This window comes from Giraffa tippelskirchi, chromosome 11 (genome assembly GCF_054371585.1).
Source record: "Giraffa tippelskirchi isolate mGirTip1 chromosome 11, T2T-mGirTip1v1.2.pri, whole genome shotgun sequence".
In the NCBI taxonomy this organism is placed as follows: Eukaryota; Metazoa; Chordata; class Mammalia; order Artiodactyla; family Giraffidae; genus Giraffa; species Giraffa tippelskirchi.
This window is the reverse complement of record NC_137285.1, coordinates 99981988-99994495: the sequence shown is the minus strand read 5'-3', so window position 1 is coordinate 99994495 and position 12508 is coordinate 99981988. Positions and strand designations below refer to the sequence as shown.

General features: G+C 38.7%; 1 protein-coding gene across 6 annotated transcripts in view; it reads right to left on the bottom strand.

The window, feature by feature from the left end:
* The window catches only part of REXO2 (RNA exonuclease 2), a 120777-nt gene that overhangs the window by 96181 nt on the left and 12088 nt on the right, over nt 1–12508 (bottom strand). For 2 of the 6 annotated variants that reach the window (XR_014069565.1, XR_014069567.1), the window contains exons 8-9: nt 3709–3871; nt 2235–2309 (exon numbers count right to left, since the gene is read on the bottom strand). The gene's annotated coding sequence lies outside the window, so the exon portion shown is untranslated. Of the gene's footprint in view, nt 1–1251; nt 1462–2234; nt 2377–3708; nt 3872–12508 lie in introns of all 6 variants that reach the window. The other 4 variants (XR_014069569.1, XR_014069568.1, XR_014069570.1 and 1 more) reach the window with 4 other exon arrangements.

The following is a 12508-nucleotide window of genomic DNA, read 5'->3' as shown; positions in this document are numbered from 1 at the left end:
GGTGGGCTACAGTCCCTGGGGCCACAAAAAGTCGGACACAACTGAAGTGACTTGGCACGCACCTAGTCAGACACGACTGGAGAGACTTAGCAGCAGCAGCAGCATGCATCCAATTAATATTTATTGAAGGAAAAAACTATCCTTTCTCCACTGATTTGAAAACCATCTTGTTATATATGAAGAGTTGTGTGGTTTTGTTTCTGGATTCTCTATTTTGCTCTATTGGTCTATTTGTCCATCCCTGCAACAATACCTCACTCACCTAAATTCAACAGCTTTACCAGTCATTACATCTATGAAGGCTATTTCTCCAAGCTTATCATTCTTCAAGAGTGGACCAAGGGCTTCCGTGGCATCTCAGTCATAAAAAATCAGCCTGCCGTTGCAGGAGACACAGGTTTATCACTGATCCAGAAGATCCCACAGGCCGAGGAGCAACTAAGCCTGTGTGCCACAATGATTGAGCCTGTGCTCTAGAGCTGGGGAGCCACAACTCCTGAGCCCACGCACCCTTCAGCCCATGCTCTGCAACTCGAGAGCAGTCCCCATTCACCGCAACTAGAGAAAAACCTGCACAGTCAAAAAACACACAAAAAGAGTGGACCAATAGTTAGGCCTTTGCTCAGTTGCTCAGTCATGTCCAGCTCTTTGCGGTCCCATGGACTGTAGCCCACCAGGCTCCTCCATCCATGGGATTCTCCAGGCAAGAACACTGGAATGGGTTGCCACTTCCTACTCAAGGCCTCTGAATCTCAATATATATTTAAGAAATCATTTTATCAAAGGTCTACAAAATAAAAAGGTTGGGATTTAATTTTTATTAGAATTATACCAACTCAATAAATAAAATTGGGGAAAACTGACATTCACATTATCCTTAGTCTCTCTTGTGTATTTCTCTTCACTTAAGGATCCTTTAATTTCTTTCAACATAGTTTTATCATTTTCTCCATTAGGGGCTTACAAAGCTGTTGTTAAATATATTCCTATGTATTTCGTATCTTTCTATGCTGTTGTAAATGGCATGTTCTTAAATTTTCATTTTCTAACTGACGTTTGCTGGTATATAAAAATGCAACGTGGGTTTTATAACTGGTTTTTCATATCTAGCCGACTTGCTAGATTTTTATGTCTAAAAATGATTTGTACATTTTTTTGAGTCATCCATATAGACATTCAAGTTATCTATGGATAATTAGTTTTATTAATTGCCTCCGAATCCCAACCTGTTTTTATTTTTTACTGACTTACAATGTTGGCAAGCTCGAGTATGATGATCAGTAGAATTGGTGGTGGACATTCTTGACAACATCTCATTCTCAATGGGAATTTTTGAACTTTCAGCTAATATTAAGAATGATATTTTGAAAGCAAACAAGATGTCCTGTAGTATGTGAATGGATTAATAAAAATTAAAAAAACTGTGAAAGATGTCCAGTTCCTTTTTCAGGGGAGTACAACCTTAAAAAAAAAAACAACAACTTGAGAAAACCATAATTTAAAAAGACACATGTACACCAGTGTTCATTGCAGCACTATTTATAACAGCCAGGACATGGAAGCAACCTAGATGACCACTGACAGATGAATGGATAAAGAAGTTGTGATACATATATACAATGGAATATTGCTGTGGTTTAGTTGTTAAGTCATGTCTGATTCTTTGCAACTCATGGACTGTAGCCCTCCAGATTCTCTGTCCATGGGATCTCCCTGGCAAGAATGCTGGAGTGGACTGCCATTTCCCTCTCCAGGAGCTCTTTCAAACCTGAGTCTCCTACCCTGGTAGGCAGATTTTTTACCAAGCCACCAGGGAAGCCCACAATGGAATACTATTCAGCCATAGAAAGGAATAAAACTGGGTCATTTGTGGTGATGTAGATGAACCTAGAGTCTGCCAAACAGAGTGAAGTAAGTCAGAAAGAGAAGAACAAGCATTGTACATTAATGCAGATATACAGAATTTAGAAAAATGGTACTGATGGAACCATTTGCAGGGCAGAAATAGAGACAGAGACATAGAGAACAAACTTGTGGACACAGTTGGGGAAGGAAAAGACGGGATGAACTGAGAGAGTAGCATTGATATATATATACTACAATGTGTAAGACAGATAGCTAGGGGGAAACTATCATAATACAGGCAGCTCAGCTTGGTGCTCTGTGATGACCTAGATGGGTAGGATACAGGGGTGGGAGGGAGGTTCAGAGGGAGGGGAGATATGTATACTTACAGCTGATTCATGCTCTTGTATAGCAGAAACTCACACATTGTTAAAGCAATCATCCTCCAATTCAAATGTTAGAAACTGACGAGGACAATATTTAGAAGAAAATTACAGGTCAATTTCATGGATGGACAGAGATGCCAACTCCCTAAATACCAGCAAATAGACACCAACTGAGAGTTTAAAAAAATAACCCTAATAATACGTTTATTAAGTACTTTATCAAGGGATTATTCTACAAATGCAAAGATAATTTAATATCAGAAGATCTATAAATTTATTTCATCACAGCAATGGAGTAAAGAAGAACCATAAAGAATGCTGCTGCTGCTGCGAAGTCACTTCAGTCGCGTCCAACTCTGTGTGACCCCATAGACGGCAGCCCACCAGGCTCCCCTGTCCCTGGGATTCTCCAGGTAAGAATACTGGAGTGGGTTGCCATTTCCTTCTCCAATGCATGAAAGCAAAAAGTGAAAGTGAAGTCGCTCAGTCGTGTCCGACTCTTAACGACCCCATGGACTGCAGCCTACCAGGCTCTTCCATCCATGGGATTTTGCAGGCAAGAGTACTGGAGTGGGTCGCCATTGCCTTCTCCATAAAGAAGGCTGAGCACTGAAGAACTGATGCTTTTGAATTGTAGGGCTGAAGAAGACTCTTGAGAGTCCCTTGAACTGCAAGGAGATCAAACCAGTCAACCCAAAAGGAAATCAACCTTGAATATTCACAGGAAGGACTGATGCTGAAGCTGAAGCTCTAATACCTTGGCCACCTGATGCGAACTGCCAACATTGGAAAAGACCGTGATGCTAGGAAAGATTGAAGGCAAAAGGAGAAGAGGGCAGCAGAGGATGAGATGGCTAGACAGCATCACCAACTCAATAGATGTGAATCTGAGCAAACTCCAGGAGACAGTGAAGGACAGGGAAGCCTGGCATGCTGCAGTCCATGGGATTGTAAAAAGATGGACACGATTTCGTGACTCACAACAACAAGAAAATACATCTCAAAACACACGGGAAAGATGTTTGATAAAGTTCAACATTCAATTCTAATTTCTTTCTAAAAATAAAACAAGGATAAAACAGAACTTACTTAACATTTTGAAGGCTATGTATTAATGCACTATAGCAAACATCATAATTAATGAAAAAAATTTGATGCTTCCTTTTCAGGTCAATAACAAGATAAAAATATACCACCACAGATACTGTTCAACATAGTATAGGATATTCTAGCCAATGTAATTAGACAGGAAAAAGAAATAATAAGCAAAACCACATTAAAAAAAAAAAGCCCATGATATAGGCTAGACAAAGACTAATATAAAATTAAAAGCCCATAAACAAACTCACCTGTATATGTAACTTGGTGTGTGATAGAGATGGTATCTTACATAAGTTAGTAGAAAAGGATAAATTATTTAGTGTATAGTGATGGAAAATTTGTACACTCTATGAAAAAAATAAAGTTGGATCCTTACCTCACATAATCTCCAGATGTGGACTCCAGATGTAATAATACTAAAAACCAAAACGTAAAAAGCAAAACTAAAATATAAAGCTAATAAAAGGTTACATAGGAGAACGTCTTCATCATCTTGCCGTAGAGAACAATTTCTTACACAATATTCTCAAAAAACAAACCTTAAGGAGGAAAAGTGACAGATGTTACAATAATAATATCAAAAGTCTCCATTTAAAGAAAGTCATCACAAAGTCAGCAGGTCGGTAACAGATTGGGAGTAAATAACTGAAATGAAAATCATTCGGATTAAAAAAAAATCCCACTGATAAGTGGACAATGGATATAAATAGGCAATCTACAAAAGAAGCCAGACAGCAATACAAACACATGAAGACATACTCAAATCCACTTGTATTCAAAAGAACCCAAATTAAATAAGGAAATACTATTTTATACACATATAAATGGCAAAATTATAAATCCATGCAATTCAAATTATTGACAAAGGCCTAAGGAAATGGTCACTCTGTATTTCTGGTCACAATTAAAACTGCTGCAGTCATTATGGAGAAAATACCACCAGTGCTTAGAGAAATTAAGTACAGGGAGATCCAATAAATCTGAACTCCTACTCCTGGCTCTACACTGAAGAGAAACCCCTGCCCAGACATACATACCAAGATATTCATGGCAGTATTGGTTGTGGTACCAATAAGGAAAATGAAAAATGTGCATATAAAGAAATACGTTAAAGAGTGAGATTGTTATAGCCTCATAAAGAGCTTCCCAAGTGGCACTCGTGGTAAAGAACCACTAGTAAAGAACCAGCCTGCCAATGCAAGAGATGTAAGAGACACGGGTTCAATCCCTGGTTTGGGAAGATCCCCTGGAGGAGGGCAACCCACTCCAGTATTCTTGTCTGGACAATCCCCATGGACAGAGAAGCCTGGTGGGCTATAGTCCATAGGGTCATACAGAGTCGGACACAGCGACTTAGCACGCACACACACACATGCACATAGCCTCATAAACAGAGTATAGCATTAAAAGAAAAACCCATGAGCGCTGTATCATAATGCCATCTATATCAAGTTAAACACATACATACAATATCATGTGCATTAAGAAAAAAAAAGGTAGAGTGGAGAAACACAGAGTCAATGAAACAGAGATGAGAGGACATAAATGGAAGCAGAAATGGGGAAACTAATATATAAAACAAGAGGGCTTTCGCATTGGCCAATAATAATGTGCTGTGTGAATTAACTGAAAGGTGGAATTCAGTGACTGGAATGGGTGGAATTAAATTCAATTCAGTAAATGTGGGACCCAAAAGAGAAAGTAAAAAATTTTTTTATAAAATCTAAGGGAAAAAAACAGATCTGATAAGCCTTTAAATGTATATACTTATGACCTTTTAAAAATTCATTACTATTGGTCTTGAACTAGCAATTTTGGTAACTCTGCCACTAAGAGTAAACACTGCCACTAGAATAAACAAAAGAATAAAAAGAATTAAATTTAATTTAAAAAACCTAAGTGGCTAGTCATTCAAATAGAGAGTAATCTGTTCCTATGAGTTACTACAGCTATTTTCCTATTAGGTTCCATGTTATATTCAAACCACTATCACTTTACAACAAATGGAGGTTCCTGTAATAAGACTCTCACACTGTAATCCCTAATCAATTCCTCATGTTATATCCATTTTGCTTTATGAAAACATGTATGTATCATGAGTAACCCCAGAACTCCAGCCTTCTGGGGTCACATTTTCTTTAAGATTTAAAGAAAGGAGGGACTTCCCTGGCTGTCCAGTGGTTAAGACCCTGTGCTTCCAATGCAGGGAACATGGGTTTGATCCCTGGTTCGGGAAACTAAGATCCCGCAGGCTGCCCAGCATGGCCAAAAAAATAAAAAACTGAAGAAAGGCATTCGAGCCTCTTCTTCTATGACAGGAAATTGAGGTCCTCCTGAATGTTTGAGGATTCCCATGAGAGGCTTCTATGTCCTGGCTGTTGTCACTTGTCACATTTCACTGGTGACTGCTGTTCTATAGCTGCTCTTTGAGAACCAATGGCCAGCTTACTGCTACAGCTTTACCTTCTCACGTCTCTCAGCTAACTAATGCTGATGCTACACAGGTAGGAATTTAACAGATTTCACTGCAAGTATAAATTATAACACACAAAAAGAAAACCTAAAATTATAAACTCATCATCATAGCTCCTACAGTTCATCAGCCCAGGGAGCTTCCTTTGGCCATATTTTTTTTCCTTCATAGTCTCCTGGAATATCTGTTCAGCTCTGAATCCTTTCTACTGTCTTCAACTTCAGACCCAAGGAGACTACCAGGGTTAAAAAAAAAAAAATTATTTGACTTCAAAATAACTCTCTGAATTCCTCCCCCTTTCTCCAGAAGGTAGAGGTTCATCTTCTTCCTCCTGGAATGTGGGCTGCACTTAGCAACTAGCTTCAAAGAATTTTGAATATGGAAAGAGAAACAGTAAAAAAAAAAAAGAAATCAAACCTAAGTCTCAACTACCCATTAGACACAGCTGCAAATGAGGCACACACTCACTATACGATACTAAGAAATCATTGTTAAAATTTTAGGTATAGTAATATCATGGTTACTGTTTTGGTTACTGTTTTAAGAGTCCTTACAGAGCTAGGTATCGAAATATTTACAGAAGAAATGACATGCTGTTTGGGGACGACTACAGAATAATCTGTGAGGGAAGAGACCAGATGGGGGTGCAGGTGACATAAGAGCAGAGTGACCTGTTCAAGCTGCATGAAAGTCTATGGGGGTTCATTATACTAGCCTTTTAACTTGGACATATGTCTTAAATTTTCTATAAAAAATTTAAATTCCTGCTGAGATGTACCCTCCCTCAATGAGAACCATTTACATTATTAAATGTTAATCACTTTGTATCTCTATTTGATTTATTTGCATTCTGACTACTTTACCCACATTATTAAAAAATACAAGAATATTATAATTGTACCACCAAAGAGGCATTTTGATGATCTTACTAAAGCAGAAAGAAAGAGAGTGCTAAGTCATGTCTGACCCTTGCGAGCCCATGAACTGTAGCCTGCCAGGATCCTCTGTCCATGGAATTCTCCAGGCAAGAATACTGGAGTGGGTTGCCATTTCCTTCTCCAGGGGTACTTCCCTACCCAGGAATTGAACCCAGGTCTCCCGCATTGCGGGCAGATGCTTTACCAACTAAGCTACACAGGAAGCTTACTAAAGCAGACATCTGTTCAAAGATGATCTGCTGTCACCTCTGACATAATCTGCTACCCACTTTAAATATTTATGGCAGGAGACATACATTTTAAAGTGCCTCACTGAGCGGCCTGCTACATATATTAATAAATACAAAGGAAAGGACAGGCATCACTATATTAACAGTGGTCTTCTCTTTACAGTGTGGCTATTTTCTACAGTATTCATTTGTTATTGTATAATCAGAAAAAAAACTGTCATATAAAACAAAACAAAAAAATACAGATGAAACAAAAAAGAAAGACTGTGCAAAAGATGATGAGAAAGGAAGCCTAGAAAAAGCAAACCAGTGACTCCCAAATTAAACATAAATCCTGTCTTATTCTAAAAAGTGTTCTTCATTGTGAAGCAAAGATACTGCTTTATCAAGCCTCAGTTGAACCCATGCAGAACATTCCTTGAGACTTTCTCAAGAAAGTCTGTTGTAAATTTACTGAGTGGGCTTTTGCTTACTTACTTATTTTCCCAGTGCCTCATTGCTGGAAAAAGGGCTGCCCGATACAGCGCACATTAATATGGTATTTTAGACATTAGGAAAGGAAACCACATGTAAATACATCAGCATGTAGAATCACACATCCGTCCCACGTGTGTTTGCTGGGAATAAGTTCCTCCTTAAGGCACTGGTTTACTGCTGACCTATTGATGACCTCAAGTTTCTGGGCCAAGAACATGGAACCTAAACCTTGGGCGCCCAACTGAGATCCTGCTCCAGACCCTCTGAGTTGATCGGCTGACCATCATTTCCAGCGACACCCACCTCTCAGTCGTGATCACCCTCTTTTAATCGACAATAAGGATGTGCTGGAAAAACCTTGCACTCATTCATTCATTCAGCACTTACTAGAGCCCTGTTGAGAAGGGCCTAGAATGCCTCCCTTAGCTCTCTAAGCTCCACTGACGCTGACTTTCAAAGACAAATCCCAGACGACACGAAGTTTTCTGCTTTCTCAAGGCCACAGTCTCGTGTGCCTCCTACAGCCTCCTTCCTCTCTTTCTGGACTAGACTGAAATGCTACCTGAGAACGGCGACCTGCACTAGCCATTCTAAGTAAAGTAGCCCCTTCTCCTCCCCAGCCCAACCACCATCTGTCTTTACCTCAGCACCTTCTCATTAAAGCACAATGATTTTTTTCTTATGTATTATCTGTCTTGCTCTCTAGAACATAAACTCTATGAGGGCAGGGTTATGTCCAAGTCCTAACTGGACCCTCAATTTTTAAAACACTACACAGCACAAATCAGAATCTTCAATAAGTATGTACTGAAATAATAAGTGAAAAATGAAATCTTACTCATAAAATTGTTACTTTCTCATGATTAACTAAACAGTACCTAATTTCTCCAGATATCTGGACATATGCCATCACATTTAAGTACTTTGTTTTCAGAGAAGAAATTCCCAAGGCAATGACCATCCCCCCCCATATAATTTTAGAACAGTTTTATCAAGGGGCTGTAATACTCCATTCCCATGGGCCTTTCAGGAACTCAGTGTTTAAAAGTATTTGTCATGTTTTTCTCAAAAACCAGTGTTCACCTCCGGAAACACTTACCTATTATATATTCTTCAAACCTAAACTAGCTTTAGGACTTAATTCAAATGAAATCACTTGAAAATTTTCCAGAGTTTCTGCATCTGAAACTCAAATAACTTTCAAACTCATACCTGATGCCTTCCCACTGCCCACCCATCCTCAGGAAACCAGTGTTCAAACATCAAACACTTTACAGCTAAAGGTCACACAAAAACAATTTCAAAACATCAAAATGGGAAAAACAAAAGTTTCAAATAACCAAGGAATTCGCAGCATTCCTAGAATTACTTGGAAAGGCTATCCAAGACCAACAGCAGTGTAAAACACAGGAAGCATCATCCTTTGATGCTCTGATCATGAACACACCACAGTTTTATCCCAACTAAACCATCTTGGGTAGCTAAACTGCTTGGGTAGCTTCCAAGTCTTTTCATTTAATAACTTGCAAAAAAAGAATAATTTGGGTTATACAGAATGTAACTTCTCTCTCTTCTGCTCCTCCAGGTGAGTGTTCTGGCTATAAGTCCCAGGCCTACATACACCAGTAATTCCCAAACTCCAGCCTGAACACTGACACAGGCCCAGGATGAAGTATGTTTTAATCAATCTAAAACATAATAAAAAAATAATAATAATAAGGACATGATTGGATTTTTCACAAAGCTAAATATATTCAAGTGCCTGTCCTTTATTCTGAAATTAAGTTTTTTGTATGTTTTTAAATGTCTTTTATGAAATGATGGTGTAAAGAGATAGTATTTTTAATGTCTTTATTTGGCAAAATAAAAGCTGACAATCTCTATAGACTATCCAAATAACTGAAAGTTTTTACTACGTGTAAAACCTGAAGCTATGAAGACAAATACTGGTCATCTGAGGACAAGGTTTGTCCCTGGTGCATGTAAAGTCAACCCCCACATTTCTGGAAGCTTGTATTTATCATAACTCATTCCAACAGGAGCAATGTTTACTCCTATCCCACTCGAGGGAGGGCTAGGAATTTTCCTCTGTGTTCCTTACATCTGTCCTATTTTTCAGCTCTTCTAAAATTGCTTTCTGAAAAAAAAATAATAATAAAATTCCTTTCTGCTAGTTGTTAAACGTGAATAAAAAAATGACTGGGCTATCATGCCAACCTATCTCACAGAAGACTGTAAGAGAGTACGAAGGCAGAGGGATATAACAAGGTACTTTAGAACCCCTAGGATGGTAAAATGAGAGTGTGTATAAGAAAAATGATTGAGACAGAGAGAACACAACCAAGACAAGTGAAAATATAAAACGATACACAGTCTCTAGCGATGAATTCCATTGCTCAGTTTGAATTGTGAGCTGGTGAGATGGAATGCAAAGTGGAAAAAGTTTTTCCACAAAAACAAAATGGGCTTGGGTTCCAGGACAGCCTAGATTGGCCATTAACCTAGATTAACCAACAAGTACACTTAACTTAGAATTCAGAAACCTCTCCCCCACCCAACTCACGTGGCTAAATTTGGGGAGAAAAAGGAAGCAGCTAGACGCTCCCCCAGGATATTAATTTGTTAAATTTAATAAACAAAGCCAGCAATTCCTCCTACCACTCTGATGCTGACCTAACAGAAGACACCACCCTAACTGCCCACTTCCTGCTATTCCAAATCAGGGAAACAAAAGGAAGTTACTCCTCCCAAGGGCACAAGCAAGGGTCCCAGATTCAGTTCCTCCAAGTTGGCTCCCATTCTGAAAATGAGTCATGGTCAGTTTTGCATCTTTTTTTGTGGCAAAATATACACTACATAAAATGTACCAGTTTTGCCATTTTTAAGTGCACAGTTTCGTGGCATTAAGTACATTCATGTTGTGCAACCCAAATTCTGCAACTTATATGGGCCCCCCCCAGGATGCTGCAGACTGTGTGTTTTCATTTGCACAAGAATTTTTTTTGCTCCACACTCCCCAACCTTCCCATTTTCTAGTGCTCATTCGTAACGTGAGACTCTGTTTTTGTACCATAGACTACCAGTGAATACCATTGTAACTTGGGTGCAAAATTAAACTTATTAAATTACCCTGAAGACCAAGTGAAGTTTCAGGTCCTAAGCATTCAACTTGGCAAGTCAGTTATGAAAGCAACTATTGCATCTGCCTGTATTCTAGTGGAATGAAAACTTTTAATCCCTTCTTTTCTGCAGACTTTTTAACATATATCTTAACAACTTAGATATTGCTGACACGTAGAAATGATACATTTAAGGCATACATCTTAACGATTTCATATATATATACACACATACGTATATATGTGTGTGTGTGCAAAATAGTTTGTGTGTAACACATGTGTGTGTAAATATAGTGAAAAAAATCACCACCAGGCTAACGTATCAATCACCTCTATATAGTTGGCCTTGTGTGTATGTATGCTGATTTAAGACCTCTTCTCCTAGTATATTCCAAGTATGTCTTTACCCAATAGAAAATACTCAACTAGGGAGGAACTCTTCATTTACATCACCATGGTCACTATGGTTTTTTATCAGGAATCACATATTTGTTGCTAAGTCGCTTCAGTCGTGTCCGACTCTGTGCAACCCTATAGATGGTAGCCCACCAAGCTCTGCCGTCCCTTGGATTCTCCAGGCAAGAATACTGGAGTGGGTTGCCGTTTCCTTCTCCAGTGCATGAAAGGGAAAAGTGAAAGTGAAGTCGCTCAGTCGTCCTACTCTTCGCGACCCCATGGACTGTAGCCTACGAGGCTCCTCCGTCCATGGGATTTTCCAGGCAAGAGTACTGGAGTGGGATGCCATTGCCTTCCCCAGGAATCACATAAGGGAGGGTCAAAAGGTAAAAAGAGGAAGAAAAAAAGAACCACATAAAATTAAAAAGACTTTGCTGGAACAACTAAAACTCAATTAATTTTCACAGTAGATACACAGTATCTGTCAATAGATACAAAGCATAATAGCTTTTGCTTCATCAATAGATACAAAAGATAATAGCTTTTACATCAATCTGCTACATACAGCTTATCCTTGCAACAAGCAATTTTCCACTATCCTTGCTACTTATTAATTCTTCAAGACAGGCATTTGAGTGTACCTAGCACTTTCATACACTATGACAAGGCAATCAATACGTCAAAATGTATTTAATGACAAAATTGCACTTGACCACTATAACTAGCTACTCATTTTTTTTAAGGCTTCCACATGTAAGAACACCAGTTGTGTCAAAGGAAACTATCAATTTCCTCAATGAACTCGTCAGCTGGTTTATTAATAAAGGGATACATAGTTTTCTAAGTGAGAAAACACAGGGGTCTCAAGTTCCATTCTTGTCTCCTATAGCTAAGCTGCACCAGAAAAGGGGGTCTCTCTTGCCCACACATTCAGTACAACGGCCAGATTACCATGAGCACTCAAGGAATACTGACTGGAGACTATTTTCATCGTCCTGATTCATTTACCTCCCAGGTTTAATGCAGGGGAAGCATACCTGGATGATCCTAAGAATACAGCTTGTAGGATAATTATAGCACACACAGAAGAAACCCCAAATGAAGAGCCCCAGGAGCTCTAGAGTGGCAAGCTCTGCTAAACAAACATACTGATCATTTTTAAGGCTGCAGTTATATTTAAGATAATTTGCACTGCAGTTCATTTCACAGAAATTAATTTCTAGCTTCAGGAATCCCTTGTGAAATCAGTTACCAGCACTACAAATTTAAATTTCTTATATTTAAGCAGACTAATAAATAATGAACTAATCACTGAACCATCATGTCTTCATACAGACCTGCATCGAACCAGACTTGCTTATCTCACAGGCTGCCAATTATTTTACTAAAAATTAACACATGCTCCATTAGGAAATAGTAGAGAATTCTGTTACAGAATTAAGATACAGAACAGAGGATTAAATTAGGAAGCTGGCCATTCATGTGACAGAAGATTTAAGATGAACAGCAGGAGTTAAGAGTCTCAAGAAAACTGAAGGGTAGG